Source organism: Cinclus cinclus, chromosome 12 (genome assembly GCF_963662255.1).
Source record: "Cinclus cinclus chromosome 12, bCinCin1.1, whole genome shotgun sequence".
Taxonomy (NCBI): domain Eukaryota; kingdom Metazoa; phylum Chordata; class Aves; order Passeriformes; family Cinclidae; genus Cinclus; species Cinclus cinclus.
Genome location: NC_085057.1, coordinates 19,961,458 through 19,973,355, shown reverse-complemented (window position 1 = coordinate 19,973,355; position 11,898 = coordinate 19,961,458).

The window sequence follows — 11,898 nt, the reverse complement described above, 5'->3', positions numbered from 1 at the left end:
AAGGGATTCTGACGGATGAATTTCTGTGCCTCAGGAAACCAGAGCCTGTTCTGAAGGTAAAGGGTCTCACCCTGCACCCACCTTGGCACAGCAGCAGCCGTCCCATGCTTTGTGGAAGGCAAATAATGTGTGACACTCTTCATTCAGCACAATACTTTTGGAAGTAAAAGTATTTGTTGAAATTAGTGTTGTTAGCACTGGCTTAGTCAATCTTAGAAGCTCTTTTAAGAAATCAGCCTGGGCACAAAATCATTTTTTATTTTAGTTGGGGTTTTTTTGGTTCTTTGCTTTGGTGCTCAGACATAATGCAGGAAGGGATAGATTTTCTGTTCAACTTGCCTGACAGTGTGCAGAGAGTGAGGAAAGAAGAAGAGTTTTTCACCAGCTGGTTTAGGAGCTCTGAAAGCAATTGTGATGTCCCTAATGACGGGGTGGGGCCACTGCTAACAGCCTGGATTGTCCCCACCTGTCCCCTCTTCACCACAGTGCTGCGGAGATCCAGAGCCCTGTACCTCAGCTTCCTGGTGCAAAAATCTCACCCAATATCCCTCATTTTGCAAAAATAAAAGCTTTGTGCTCATTAATACGAAAAGCTGTATGGGTGGCCTGCAGCTAATGTTCTTCTGTTGGCTGGAGCCCAGTCAGTGCTCACGTTAAAGAATTGACCCAGCCCGGAGCTGCTCCTAAGACTGATTTGATCAATGGGACTGAAGCTCTGTTGACTACAAATTCTCTAGGAAAACAAGCACAGCAACTATGAGAATTTTGGTGACAAGAGCAGAGTTGAACCTCTGAGGCCACCTCACTGCTGCCACTCCCCACCCTTTACTTTTTAATTTATTTAATGTTCTGAGTGCCAGTGCTTGCATGAAATGGGCCCTCAGCAACGAGCTGCTGAGCCTTGTCCGTGTGTCCCTCTGTGCTCCCAGTGCTTCTGGTCTGCTTTGGCTGGGAAACCTGTCCATCGTGCACTCTGTGTCTGTCTCCTGTCATTCCAATGCTCAGCCCTTTCCTGCTGCTTGGCATAGAAACGCTGAGTATTTTGTTGGATAACTTACATCTTGCACTTCAGGACATTAAATTGTGTTAATCAGACTCTGTCATTTCCCAAGCTCCTGGAACACATTTTCAAGCCTTCCAGCTGTAGCCAAGGGAAGCTGTTTCTGTCTTGCATCACAAAACTGGCAGATTTTTTGCAAAGACAGTCCTAAAAAAAGACTTGTTGCATGCATTAACATCCAAGGGGCTGCCTTCAAAGAAAGACATAAAAACCCACGAACAAACAGCAACCGACCAAAGAACATACTAAAAACAAGTACTTTATTTTTTGCTCTTACTTTTAATATTTTCCAAGCTGGCCTCCTCTATTACTGCAGTGTTTTACTTTGGACAGCAAAACACCCTTGCTAGATGCTGTGACTTAACAAGGCAAACAGAACTTACACACAATGGATATATTAAAGCTAACCATGCAGAGTCCCATTTCACAAGCATCATAATCTATTTTCTGTTTATTATGTTTTCAGAAGGGTGAGAACAGATCTCAGATCCCCAGGTTAGTTTGGTGCCATAGCCACTGATTACCTGTCCTTTGTAATTATCTGTCCTTCCTGTAGTTCCTCAGCCCATTTGTTACTCTTTGATTACTGTCCTCCTTCACCCGATTTTTATATTTTTCTGGATTTGTGGGGGGATTTAATATTGGTTTTGATTTTTTTCTTGGTGGTTGTTTTGTTTGCCTGCTTTGTTGGGTCACAGTTTTGGTGTTGTTATTTGGTTGGAGTTTTTTCCAGTTAACAGTAGGAATCAGCTGGTGACTTGTATTGTAAAGTTTTGAAGACAGCTGTTGCGCATAAAGGTTGTTTTTGTTTCTGAAGTCATCTCAGACACAGCTCTGCTAGCCTCTGTGACTTTGAGGACTGTGGGCTCTCAGACAGCAGATTGTGCATGAATAGGAAACTTGTAGTTCCTGTCTCCATTACACACAGCAAAATGCAAAGTGTTTGCAATTCTAACCTTTATTTTGCCTTTTTTATTTTGTTTTTGCTGTCATACCATAAAACTATGTCAGATTTATCAACGAGCTCGGTTCTTCCAGGATGGAGCGTCCAAGGATTATCCCTTAGTTCATGTGTGCACCAGGCCAGACACACGACTGTCATCCATAGCCAGCCTCTGTCTGCAAAGAGAACAGGGAGCTGCAGCTCTGAGGAACTCAGGGGTTAGTGAGCAAACAGACCAAATCCCTAATTTGTATCAGTAACTTTACAGGAGTATTTGCTGCTGATAGAATTTTATATTCCTGCTCAGAGCTGGTAAAAAAGAACCCTGGCAGTGTGCTTTAGCTAGGAAGTGAAGAGACACTTTTCAACAGGTTCCAGCTCTGCTCCTTGTTTGAATTAAAAGCAAAGCAAAACTCTTCTGTTGGTCACATCAAACCAAGGTAAGTTTGATCAGTCTGTGAAAGACAGAAGAGTGTAAAAATTATTTAATTTTATAGTACTTACATTTTTCTAATTCAGCCATGGGATGATCATGCCAGAATTCGCTATATCAAAGAACTGGAGAAAGCACTGAAAAATAAGGATTTTTAAAAATAAGGTTTTTTTAAAAAATGGGGAATGAATTTCATAAACAAAACCATGTAGTAAAAATAGAGTAATTTAAACTTCTCAAAGCCCTTTGATAACGGAGCCCTGCACCCCAGTCACGTGTAGTGCAGCCTCAGCTGTCCCTTTGAGCCCAGAGCTGCCGAGGGTCAGGGCTGGGACGAGCCTTCACCCAAGAGTGGCTCCAAGACTGATTGGGAATCAATCCAGAACAGGGCTCACACACCGAGCAAAGTCTCAAGGCCAAAGCTGAACCTCCATCAGCTTGGATTTGTTTTAACACTGAATTGTAGCAAATTTGCTTATCCTGTAAGGTCACTGTTACCATGGAACTTTACTGAGCTGCTAAAGAACCACTGTCCTATCCTGAAATGCATTGCCAAATATTGTTGTGAACTTCTTCTGCCTCGGCCCGCTGCTCCTGGGGCTGCTCTTGGCCACGCAGCTTCAGTGGGAGCCAGCACTGGCTGCAGCCCCAGCGGGCACCCCAGGACAAGGCCCAGAAATTAGGAAGCCAATTAAAGCACTGGGCAGAAGCAGAACCCTCAGCAGGGCTATGTGGACAAGCACTGACCATGCACAACTCCACAGCAGCCTAAGAGCCAGGCTACCAACGCTATGAGCAGAATTTTAAGAAAACTGCGGAGAAATATCAGCAACTTACAGTCTCATTTCATTCAGCTTCCGAATGCCAAAATAGCAGCCGACCAGGACAAGTGGCACAGTGATCACTGTCACTACGGTGCCTACCATGCAGGTCTTGCGCACATCCTGGGGGCAGACAATTCTTGGAAGCTGCACTGGATCCTGAGTATATATTCCTGCTTCAGTAATAACATCTGTGGGAGCAATGGGGACTGTGAGTCTGTGCTGTGCTCCACTGCTGAGCTGGGAGCTCGCAGGATACAGCCAGGACACTCTTTGTCACCCCCAGTGCTGGGGCCTGCAGGCACCTTGGCACCCCTTGTCACAGGCTGTGCCACCCAGCAAAGCCCAGCAGGCCGAGAGGAGGAGAGCCCGGGGGCAGCGCAGCTCCTTGAGCAGTCGCTCCTGCCAGGGACCCGGGCCAAAGCCATCCCTGAGCAGCCACTGCCAGCCCCGACCCTCCGTGCCCCGTGACAGCTCCCCCAGCCCGAGGGGACAGAGTCAGGCCCTGTCAGGACACACTGGAGCCCTGCTCTCCCCCTCTGCCCTTTCCCCACCATGGGCACCCCTTGCAGCCCCTCCCAGGTCTCGGGCAGTGTCTCCCATGGAGGGACCCCAAGCAGGACTGCTCAGCCTGGCTGAGCCTGGCACAGCAATCACCTTCTGTGGCGCTGTCTGGCATCTCCTCCTTTCGTGTGCCAGTGGGTGGCACGGAGCCATTGCTTCCTCCGGGAAGTGCTGCCTTCAGCAAGATCTTTTGATCCATCTCTGGAGAAAGGAAGAGGCACAGCTGGATCAGATGGAACCATTCCCCATTGGAGAGGGGGCAACCTGCGTAAGTAATCCTTGTCAAAGTCATGGATAAGGACAAGGAAAATGCCCAGGCTTTTGGAGCAGCTCCAGGACCCTTGATCTACTCCAAGACCAGGAAATTGCAGGGGGTGTCAGCTTGTTGCTCAAGGCTCAGCAGGGCTCAGGCCCAGAGGCACAGCAATTACCTCGTGTGACTGTGCCTGGCATCACCTCCCTTCCTGCAGCAGAGGCTGCAAATGAAGCAATGCTTCCTCTGGGAAACTCAGTCTTCAGCACAGACTTTCCTTTCATCACTGGAGAAAGGAAAAAGGACAGCTGGATCAGATGGAACCGTTCCCCACAGGGGAGGTGCCCACCTTCAGGATGCAATGCTTGTCAAAGACATTGATAAGGATCAGGAGAAAGGCCAGGTTCTTGGGGCTGGCCAGGGCCTCCCTCCTCCAAACAGCCGCCCCTCCTGTTGTGCTAAGCAGACCAGGAAATGGCAGGGATCTCAGGATGTTCGTGGCCTGTGGCACACTTTGGGCTCCCTGTCAGCTGATGCCAAATGCCTTTCTACAGAGCCTGGGGAGAAGCTGCAGCCAGCCCAGGCTGGGAAACAGCCCTGCAGGCTGGGACAGCAGCAGTGGGGCAGAGAGGCTGCCATGGATCCCATCCTGCTCTGCCGGGCACGGCGTGCCCAGATGTGCAGAGAAAGGCCCCGGCTGGGGAGTGTCAGGAGAAGGCTGAGGGAAATGCACCCACCATGTCCTCCCTGCTGCACTTCCTTCAGCATTTGCATTGTCCCTGCAGATGGCTCATGGGGTTTCTTGTGTCCTGTAATTTTGTTCTTTCCCGCTGGAGGACCTTAGAGAAATAGAGTTCCATTTTCCAGGAATGGATGCCACAAATGCAGTGCTCAGCCTGAGGGGTCATCAGGGACACACTACTCACCCCTGCGATGGGAGCTGGGCTTGCGTGCAGTAAGCAGAAAGGAATTTGGAGAAATCCTCCCGGCAGACACACCTGTAACTCAACAGGCACAGAAGCTTCTGTCATCTCTGGTGCTGTGCACAGGCAGCACTGAGCCCCAGGAGCAGTGAGGGGATTGCACAGGGCCAGGGCACACACGAGCACGGCTCTGTCCTGGCACCTGCAGCGATGCCCCCCTGCCTGAGCTTTGGGCTCTGAGCTGGCAGCTCCCCCGTGGGGAAAGGCCTTGACCTACCCTCACCATGTCTCAGAGACACATCCCTGAACGTGGGTTGGGAAGCCGGATGACCTTCACCAACAGGTTCATCTGCAAAGAAAGACAGGACAGAACAGCTCCCAGCACTGCAGGAGATGCTCAGGCTGCCTGGGGCTGACAGAGCTGCCGCACAATGCACAGCCCGGGGCACAGCCCTGGGCCCTTCCCTTCCTGCTCTTCTCTTCTCTGTGGCTGCACAGAGCACACGGAAGGAGACCCTGGCATTGCACAGGGGAAGAGGATTGACAGCCAGATGCTCCTTCCTTCTACTGACATCGATCCTGCGGGATCACTCAAGGCTCAAGAAGGGAGCAGGGCAAGGATTCCAGAATCCATTAACCCTGACTTGATCTCAACGAAAACTTCATGAGTGAGAATTTGCCAGGTTGACAGATTATTCTGTCAGTAAAAAAGGAAATTCAAAACATGCCTCCAGCTTTCTCCAATATCTTCAAGGCGTCTTTCACCAGCACTTTCAAATAATCAATGTTGCGACCCAAATCTAGGGAAGGGAGCACAGATCAGAAGCGTTTCCAGGGTGCTCTTGAATCCCCTTCTGCCTTAGGGAACTGGGAACTGCAAGGGGGTCGGGTAAGGCTGTGGGGGCCAGATGTCAATGGACATGGCCAAAGCTGCAGAGGGGCCTGGGGAGCTCCGGGCTGGCTCCTGGTCACTGTGCACACTCTCTCCATGCTCTGTTCAACATGTCTGCAGGGGTGGCTGGAGCAGCCCAGGGCCCCTGTGGGCTCTCTCCCTCCCACAGAGGAAAGCCTCCCTTAAGGCCTATGGAAAACCATCCCCACCACTTCCTGGGGAGAAGGAAGCGCTCTCCCAGGAAAGGGGAGTCAGGTCCCCGGCTCACCTGCTCCCTGTGCTCGCCGTGGAGCTGCCTGGGCAGCCCTGGCAGGCAGGGCCACTGCCAGGAGGAGCAGGAGGAAGAGGCGCAGAGCAAGGGCCATTGTGCCTTGCCCTCTGCCAGTCCCGCAGCTCTTGCTGGCACCGCTCTCCTGACAGCAATGTCCCGATGTCAGCACCTCCGCCGTCACAGCCGCCGCTGCTGCTGCCACAACAGTTGTGGTCACGGACTGACTGGTGGGTGGCTGTGGTGCTGTGCAACCTCTGTGGGGCTCTGGCACCTCTGTGACCTCAGAGCCTGCTGTGACCTCAGCCTGCTGTGACCCCAGAGCCCGCTGTGAGCTCATGGCCTTAGCTGCCCCCCAGAGTGCACTCCCCATCTGTACGAATGGGCTGCCCTGATTGTAAATGTTTTGCTTGATCAATGGCCATTGCTTAGGAAAACTTTTGATTTGCCTGCTGACATTGCTGGTCAGGCTGTGTCCCTGGAGATGCTCTTGATGGCTTCCTGTAGCAATGGGGAGCAAAGAGACACTTAGCCCCTGATGCATCTAAAGAGATTGCTTTATTCTGGAAATCACCCCCCTCTGATACCTTCAATCTGAGCCAGACCAAACCAAAGCTTTAGAGAAGATGGGCACCCATTGGCTGGCTCAGCTGCAGTCTGCCCATGCATCTTTTCCCCATTCTGCTTCCCATTTGTACGCTGTCCTCACGTTCCTCCTCATCACTGCCTCTCACCCCCCAGGTGACTTCCAACCGTCCAGCCTGCAGCCGAGCCTTCCCCACAGGGCCTTCTGGTGAACAGACCCCTTAACAACTTTAACAATTATAATCCCGTATCCCACAGCTTCCCTCTGTTCCTGGGCATGCCAGTGGAGGCGGTGCAGGCACAGATGATGCCACTGAAGGAGTTGTGCCCTCAGCCCAGGGACACTCAGCATGGGCTGGTCACAGCAGCCCCTGCCTGGCTCCTGCCTGCCCGCACCGTGGGCATCCGTGGCTGCTCCTGGACATGGAGCTCAGCCAGTGCTGGTGATGTTTGGGCACTGCTGGTGCTACCAACCAGACACTGGGGTGACAACTGCATCTCTTTATTGGAACAGAAGAGCTGATTTTGGAAGCTCTCGGTCAAGGTTCAGTAGGGCGCTTCCAAATCCTTTCGTGGGGGTTTCACCTTTGGCCCTGGATGTGTAATAAAGGAATGAGAAAAATCACAAGTCCACTCGTTTTATTTAGAAACACCGGAGGCGGGAACCTAGGATAAGGCCAGGCCCCACTCGGCAAGCCAGGCAGACAAACAACTGTGTGCTGCACAGGGGGCTTCTCGGGACACCAAGTTCCATTGAAGGACCTGGTGCTGAGCTCCTGGGGAGTCTGTATCGTCTTGGCCCCACACGGATCGGTGCGTTGTTCAACCCTCGCTTTGATCGGTTTCTTTCTTGGTTGCTGCTTGGTTCATATGACGGTGCAATCTGGACCAGTCCTTTTGAAGTCCTTTGATCTTACAGGCTGGCTCCTTGTCCAGTCTCAGCTCAAACTGCTGTCCTCACCCCATGAAGTAACGCTCGAGAAAGTTCCCTTCACCCAGCCAACCAAACACCCATCAACCCTCCCCCAATGTCCACACACACACCCAAACTGCAGTGCCACCAAGGTGTCCATTGTAACTTACTCATCATGATTCATAACTTCATAACAATCAATTAGCAATTTAGAACTTCGTATCCATTAATAACTTTATTGAAATTAATTAACAACCCACAACTCCAGCCCCGAACATTAACTCATTTATAATAGTTGGAGGGCTGGGCCTGTGGCCTCAAAGCAGCACCAAGCTTGGGGATTCAGATAAAAGCTGGTCCGACTCCGAGCTGCTGCTGGAGCTCTTCCGGCTGTAAAGGTCTCGGGACCAGCCACCAGCTTTCAGCTTTTCCTCAAGGAGGTGCCTGCGGAGAGAGGAGCGGCTGAGGCCCCGGCTGCCGGTGGCACACAGGGACCCTCCTGCACAGCAGGGCCCAGAGCTGGCAAGGCTCCCCAGCACGGCTGGAGCTGCTGGCACAGCTTGGCCCAGCTGGACAGCTGCCCCTCAAGGAACCGGCGAGCAGGGGATGGCTCTGGGCAGGCTCCCCGGCCAGGAGCGGGCCCCAGAGCGCCTCTGCCTTTCAAGGGCAATCTGCTCCCTGCTGTTTCTCCTCCCCACCTCGCTTTGCCTCGGCCCGCAGCTCCTGGAGCTGCTCTTGGCCACGCAGCTTCAGTGGGAGCCAGCACTGGCTGCAGCCCCAGCGGGCACCCCAGGACAAGGCCCAGGAATTACGAAACCAATTAAAGCACTGGGCAGCAGCAGAACCCTCAGCAGGGCTATGTGGACAACTCCACGGCAGCCTCACTGGGAGGGTTTCCTGACTACCAGCAGCCTTTAAAGAAGCTGGAGGGTGAAGATCAACAACAACTTACTGTTTCCTTTCCTTCCACCACTGGAACCCCACATAGCACAGGATTATGGAAAACGGCACAGTGAACAGTGTCACTGCTGTGCCTATCGTGCCGGACTTGTGCACATTCTGGGGGCAGAAAACTCTTGGGCTGCTCGGTGGATTCTCAGCATCTGTATCTGATGTGCCCAGCGCTTCTGTGGGAGCAATGGGGACTGTGAGTTTGTGCTGTGCTCCACTGCTGAGCTGGGAGCTCGCGGGATACGGCCAGGACACTCTTTGTCACCCCCAGTGCTGGGGCCTGCAGGCACCTTGGCACCCCTTGTCACAGGCTGTGCCACCCAGCAAAGCCCAGCAGGCCGGGAGGAGGAGAGCCCGGGGGCAGCGCAGCTCCTTGAGCAGTCGCTCCTGCCAGGGACCCGGGCCAAAGCCATCCCTGAGCAGCCACTGCCAGCCCCGACCCTCCGTGCCCCGTGACAGCTCCCCCAGCCCGAGGGGACAGAGTCAGGCCCTGGGGGAAGAGCTGCTGCCACACAGCCCTGCCCAGGTCTGAGCCTGGCACAGCAATTACCTCCTGTGGCTGTGCCCGTGCCTGGCATCTCCTCCTTTCCTTCACTGGGGGCTTGCCCAGAGCCATTGCTTCCTCTAGGATATGCCACCATCTGCACAGACTTCTGGTCCATCGCTTGAGAAAGGAAAAGGGACAACTGGATCAGATGGAACCGTTCACCATTTGGGGAGGTGGCATGTTCAGGATGCAATGCTTGTCTAAGTTATGGATAAGGATTTGAAAAAGGCCCAGGCTCTTGGGGCTCTGAAAGGGCTCTCTTGTCCAAACCACCACCTCTCCTGATCTACCCCGAGATGGGGAAATGGCAGGGATCTCAGGGTGTGCATGGCCTGTGGCACACTTTGGGCCCCCTGTCAGCTGATGCCAAATGCCTTTCTACAGAGCCTGGGGAGAAGCTGCAGCCAGCCCAGGCTGGGAAACAGCCCTGCAGGCTGGGACAGCAGCAGCAGTGGGGCAGAGAGGCTGCCATGGATCCCTTCCCGCTGTGCCGGGCACGGCGTGCCCAGATGTGCAGAGAAAGGCCCCGGCTGGGGAGTGTCAGGGGAAGGCTGAGGGAAATGCACCCACCACGGCGTCTCTCCAGATCACTTAACATCTTGTCCAGAAGTTCAAATGCCTCCAGGGATTTCTCGTCTCTCACATCTTGGTTCTTCCATTTAGGAGGACCTTAAGGGAGAGGAGTTCAGTTTCTCCTTCATGCTGCAGTGGCAGTGAGTGCAGTGAGTGCTCTAAGGCACTCTCCCAGCTCTGCCTTCTGCTCAGGAGCAGGGGCAGAGGGAGCACGTGCCTGCAGTGCCCCACACTGGGATGGAAGGAGACCCATGTGGGGCAGTCAGGGGAGAAAGGACTCCCTGGAGCTGCCAGCAGCTCTGAACCCAGCCCCGGCCATGGTCAGGGCTTGGCAGTGGCAGCGGGAGCAGCTCAGGCTGCCTGGGGCCGGCAAAGGAGCCATGAAAGGCACAGCCCCGTGGCACAGCCCTGGGCCCTTCCCTTCCCTCTCTGCTCTTCTCTGTGGCTGCACAGAGCACATGGAAGGAGGCACTGGCATTGCACATGGGAAGAGGATTGACAGCCAGATGCTCCTCCCTCCCACTCACAGTGATCCCGTGGGATCAGCCAGGGCTCCTGAAGGGAGCAGGGCAAGGATTCCAGAATCCCTCATCCCTGAGATGATTTTAAGGGAAATGGCACATGACCGAGCTCTTGCCACACTGAGAATGATTTTGCAGTCAGGAAAGGGATGCTGAGAACTTGCCTCCAGTAAATCCCAAATGATCAAAGCTGTTATCCATCCAAGGTGCTGCAATAACATTCCCAGCCCGCTCATCTAGAAGGGAGCACAGATCAGAAGCGTTTCCAGGGTGCTCTTGAATCCCCTTCTGCCTTAGGGAACTGGGAACTGCAAGGGGGTCGGGTAAGGCTGTGGGGGCCAGATGTCAATGGACATGGCCAAAGCTGCAGAGGGGCCTGGGGAGCTCCGGGCTGGCTCCTGGTCACTGTGCACACTCTCTCCATGCTCTGTACAACATGTCTGCAGGGGTGGCTGGAGCAGCCCAGGGCCCCTGTGGGCTCTCTCCCTCCCACAGAGGAAAGCCTCCCTTAAGGCCTATGGAAAACCATCCCCACCACTTCCTGGGGAGAAGGAAGCGCTCTCCCAGGAAAGGGGAGTCAGGTCCCCGGCTCACCTGCTCCCTGTGCTCGTCGTGGAGCTGCCTGGGCAGCCCTGGCAGGCAGGGCCACTGCCAGGAGGAGCAGGAGGAAGAGGTGCAGAGCAAGGGCCATTGTGCCTTGCCCTCTGCCAGTTCCGCAGCTCTTGCTGCCACCGCTCTCCTGACAACAATGTACCAAAATCAGCACCACTGCTGCCACCACCGCTGCTGCTGCTGCTGCCACAACAGTTGTGGTCACGGACTGACTGGTGGGTGGCTGTGGTGCTGTGCAACCTCTGTGGGGCTCTGGCACCTCTGTGACCTCAGAGCCTGCTGTGACCTCAGCCTGCTGTGACCTCAAACTTCTGCCCTGACGTCTTTGGCCCTGGAACACAGGGTGGGATGGGATGGCCTGGGTGGCATGGAGACCTCAGGGCTGGAATTTTCCTTCTTTGGGAGAAATCTTGTCCTGCATGGCAGTTCTATGCAAGGGCTGGGACAGCTCCCCTAGGTCAAGCTCACAGGGCTGCCCCTGTGTTCTGGGCACTGGCACATGCCCCGAGAACCACAGACCACATCCGCTGATTTCGGTGTTCCTCAGGTTCTGTCAGCCACAGCCCACAGTGATGAGGAGTGAGTGATCTCTGGCTGGAGACAAGGGCAGGATTCCCTCCTGGCAGAAGCTTCCCAGCTGCAAGTTTATCACCTTGGGAGGAGCATGGCTAACACAGCGCTTCTGTTTCATGGCAAAGCTGAAGCCTTCACTTCACCATTTGCTCTTCATGTGCAATTCAGAGGTCTGCTTTCTCCTGTGATTTTCAAAGGACCTAGTCAGTCAATAAACGGCAGAAAAACCTCCTGACCTCTTAATTGCTTGGATATGCCAAAGGAAATCTTGAGGAGCACACAGTGGTCCTGTGCTGTCTGACCAACCCAGAGGCCGTGATGGAGTGACTGCTTCAGTGCAGAGGGGAAGAGCTGCAGATGCCACCACTCTGGACTTCTCTCATGCCCTGGACACATCACCCCTGCCCAGTACCCTTGTCCCTCATTAGGAGAACGATGGATCTGATGGAGGCACAGTCTGGAGAAC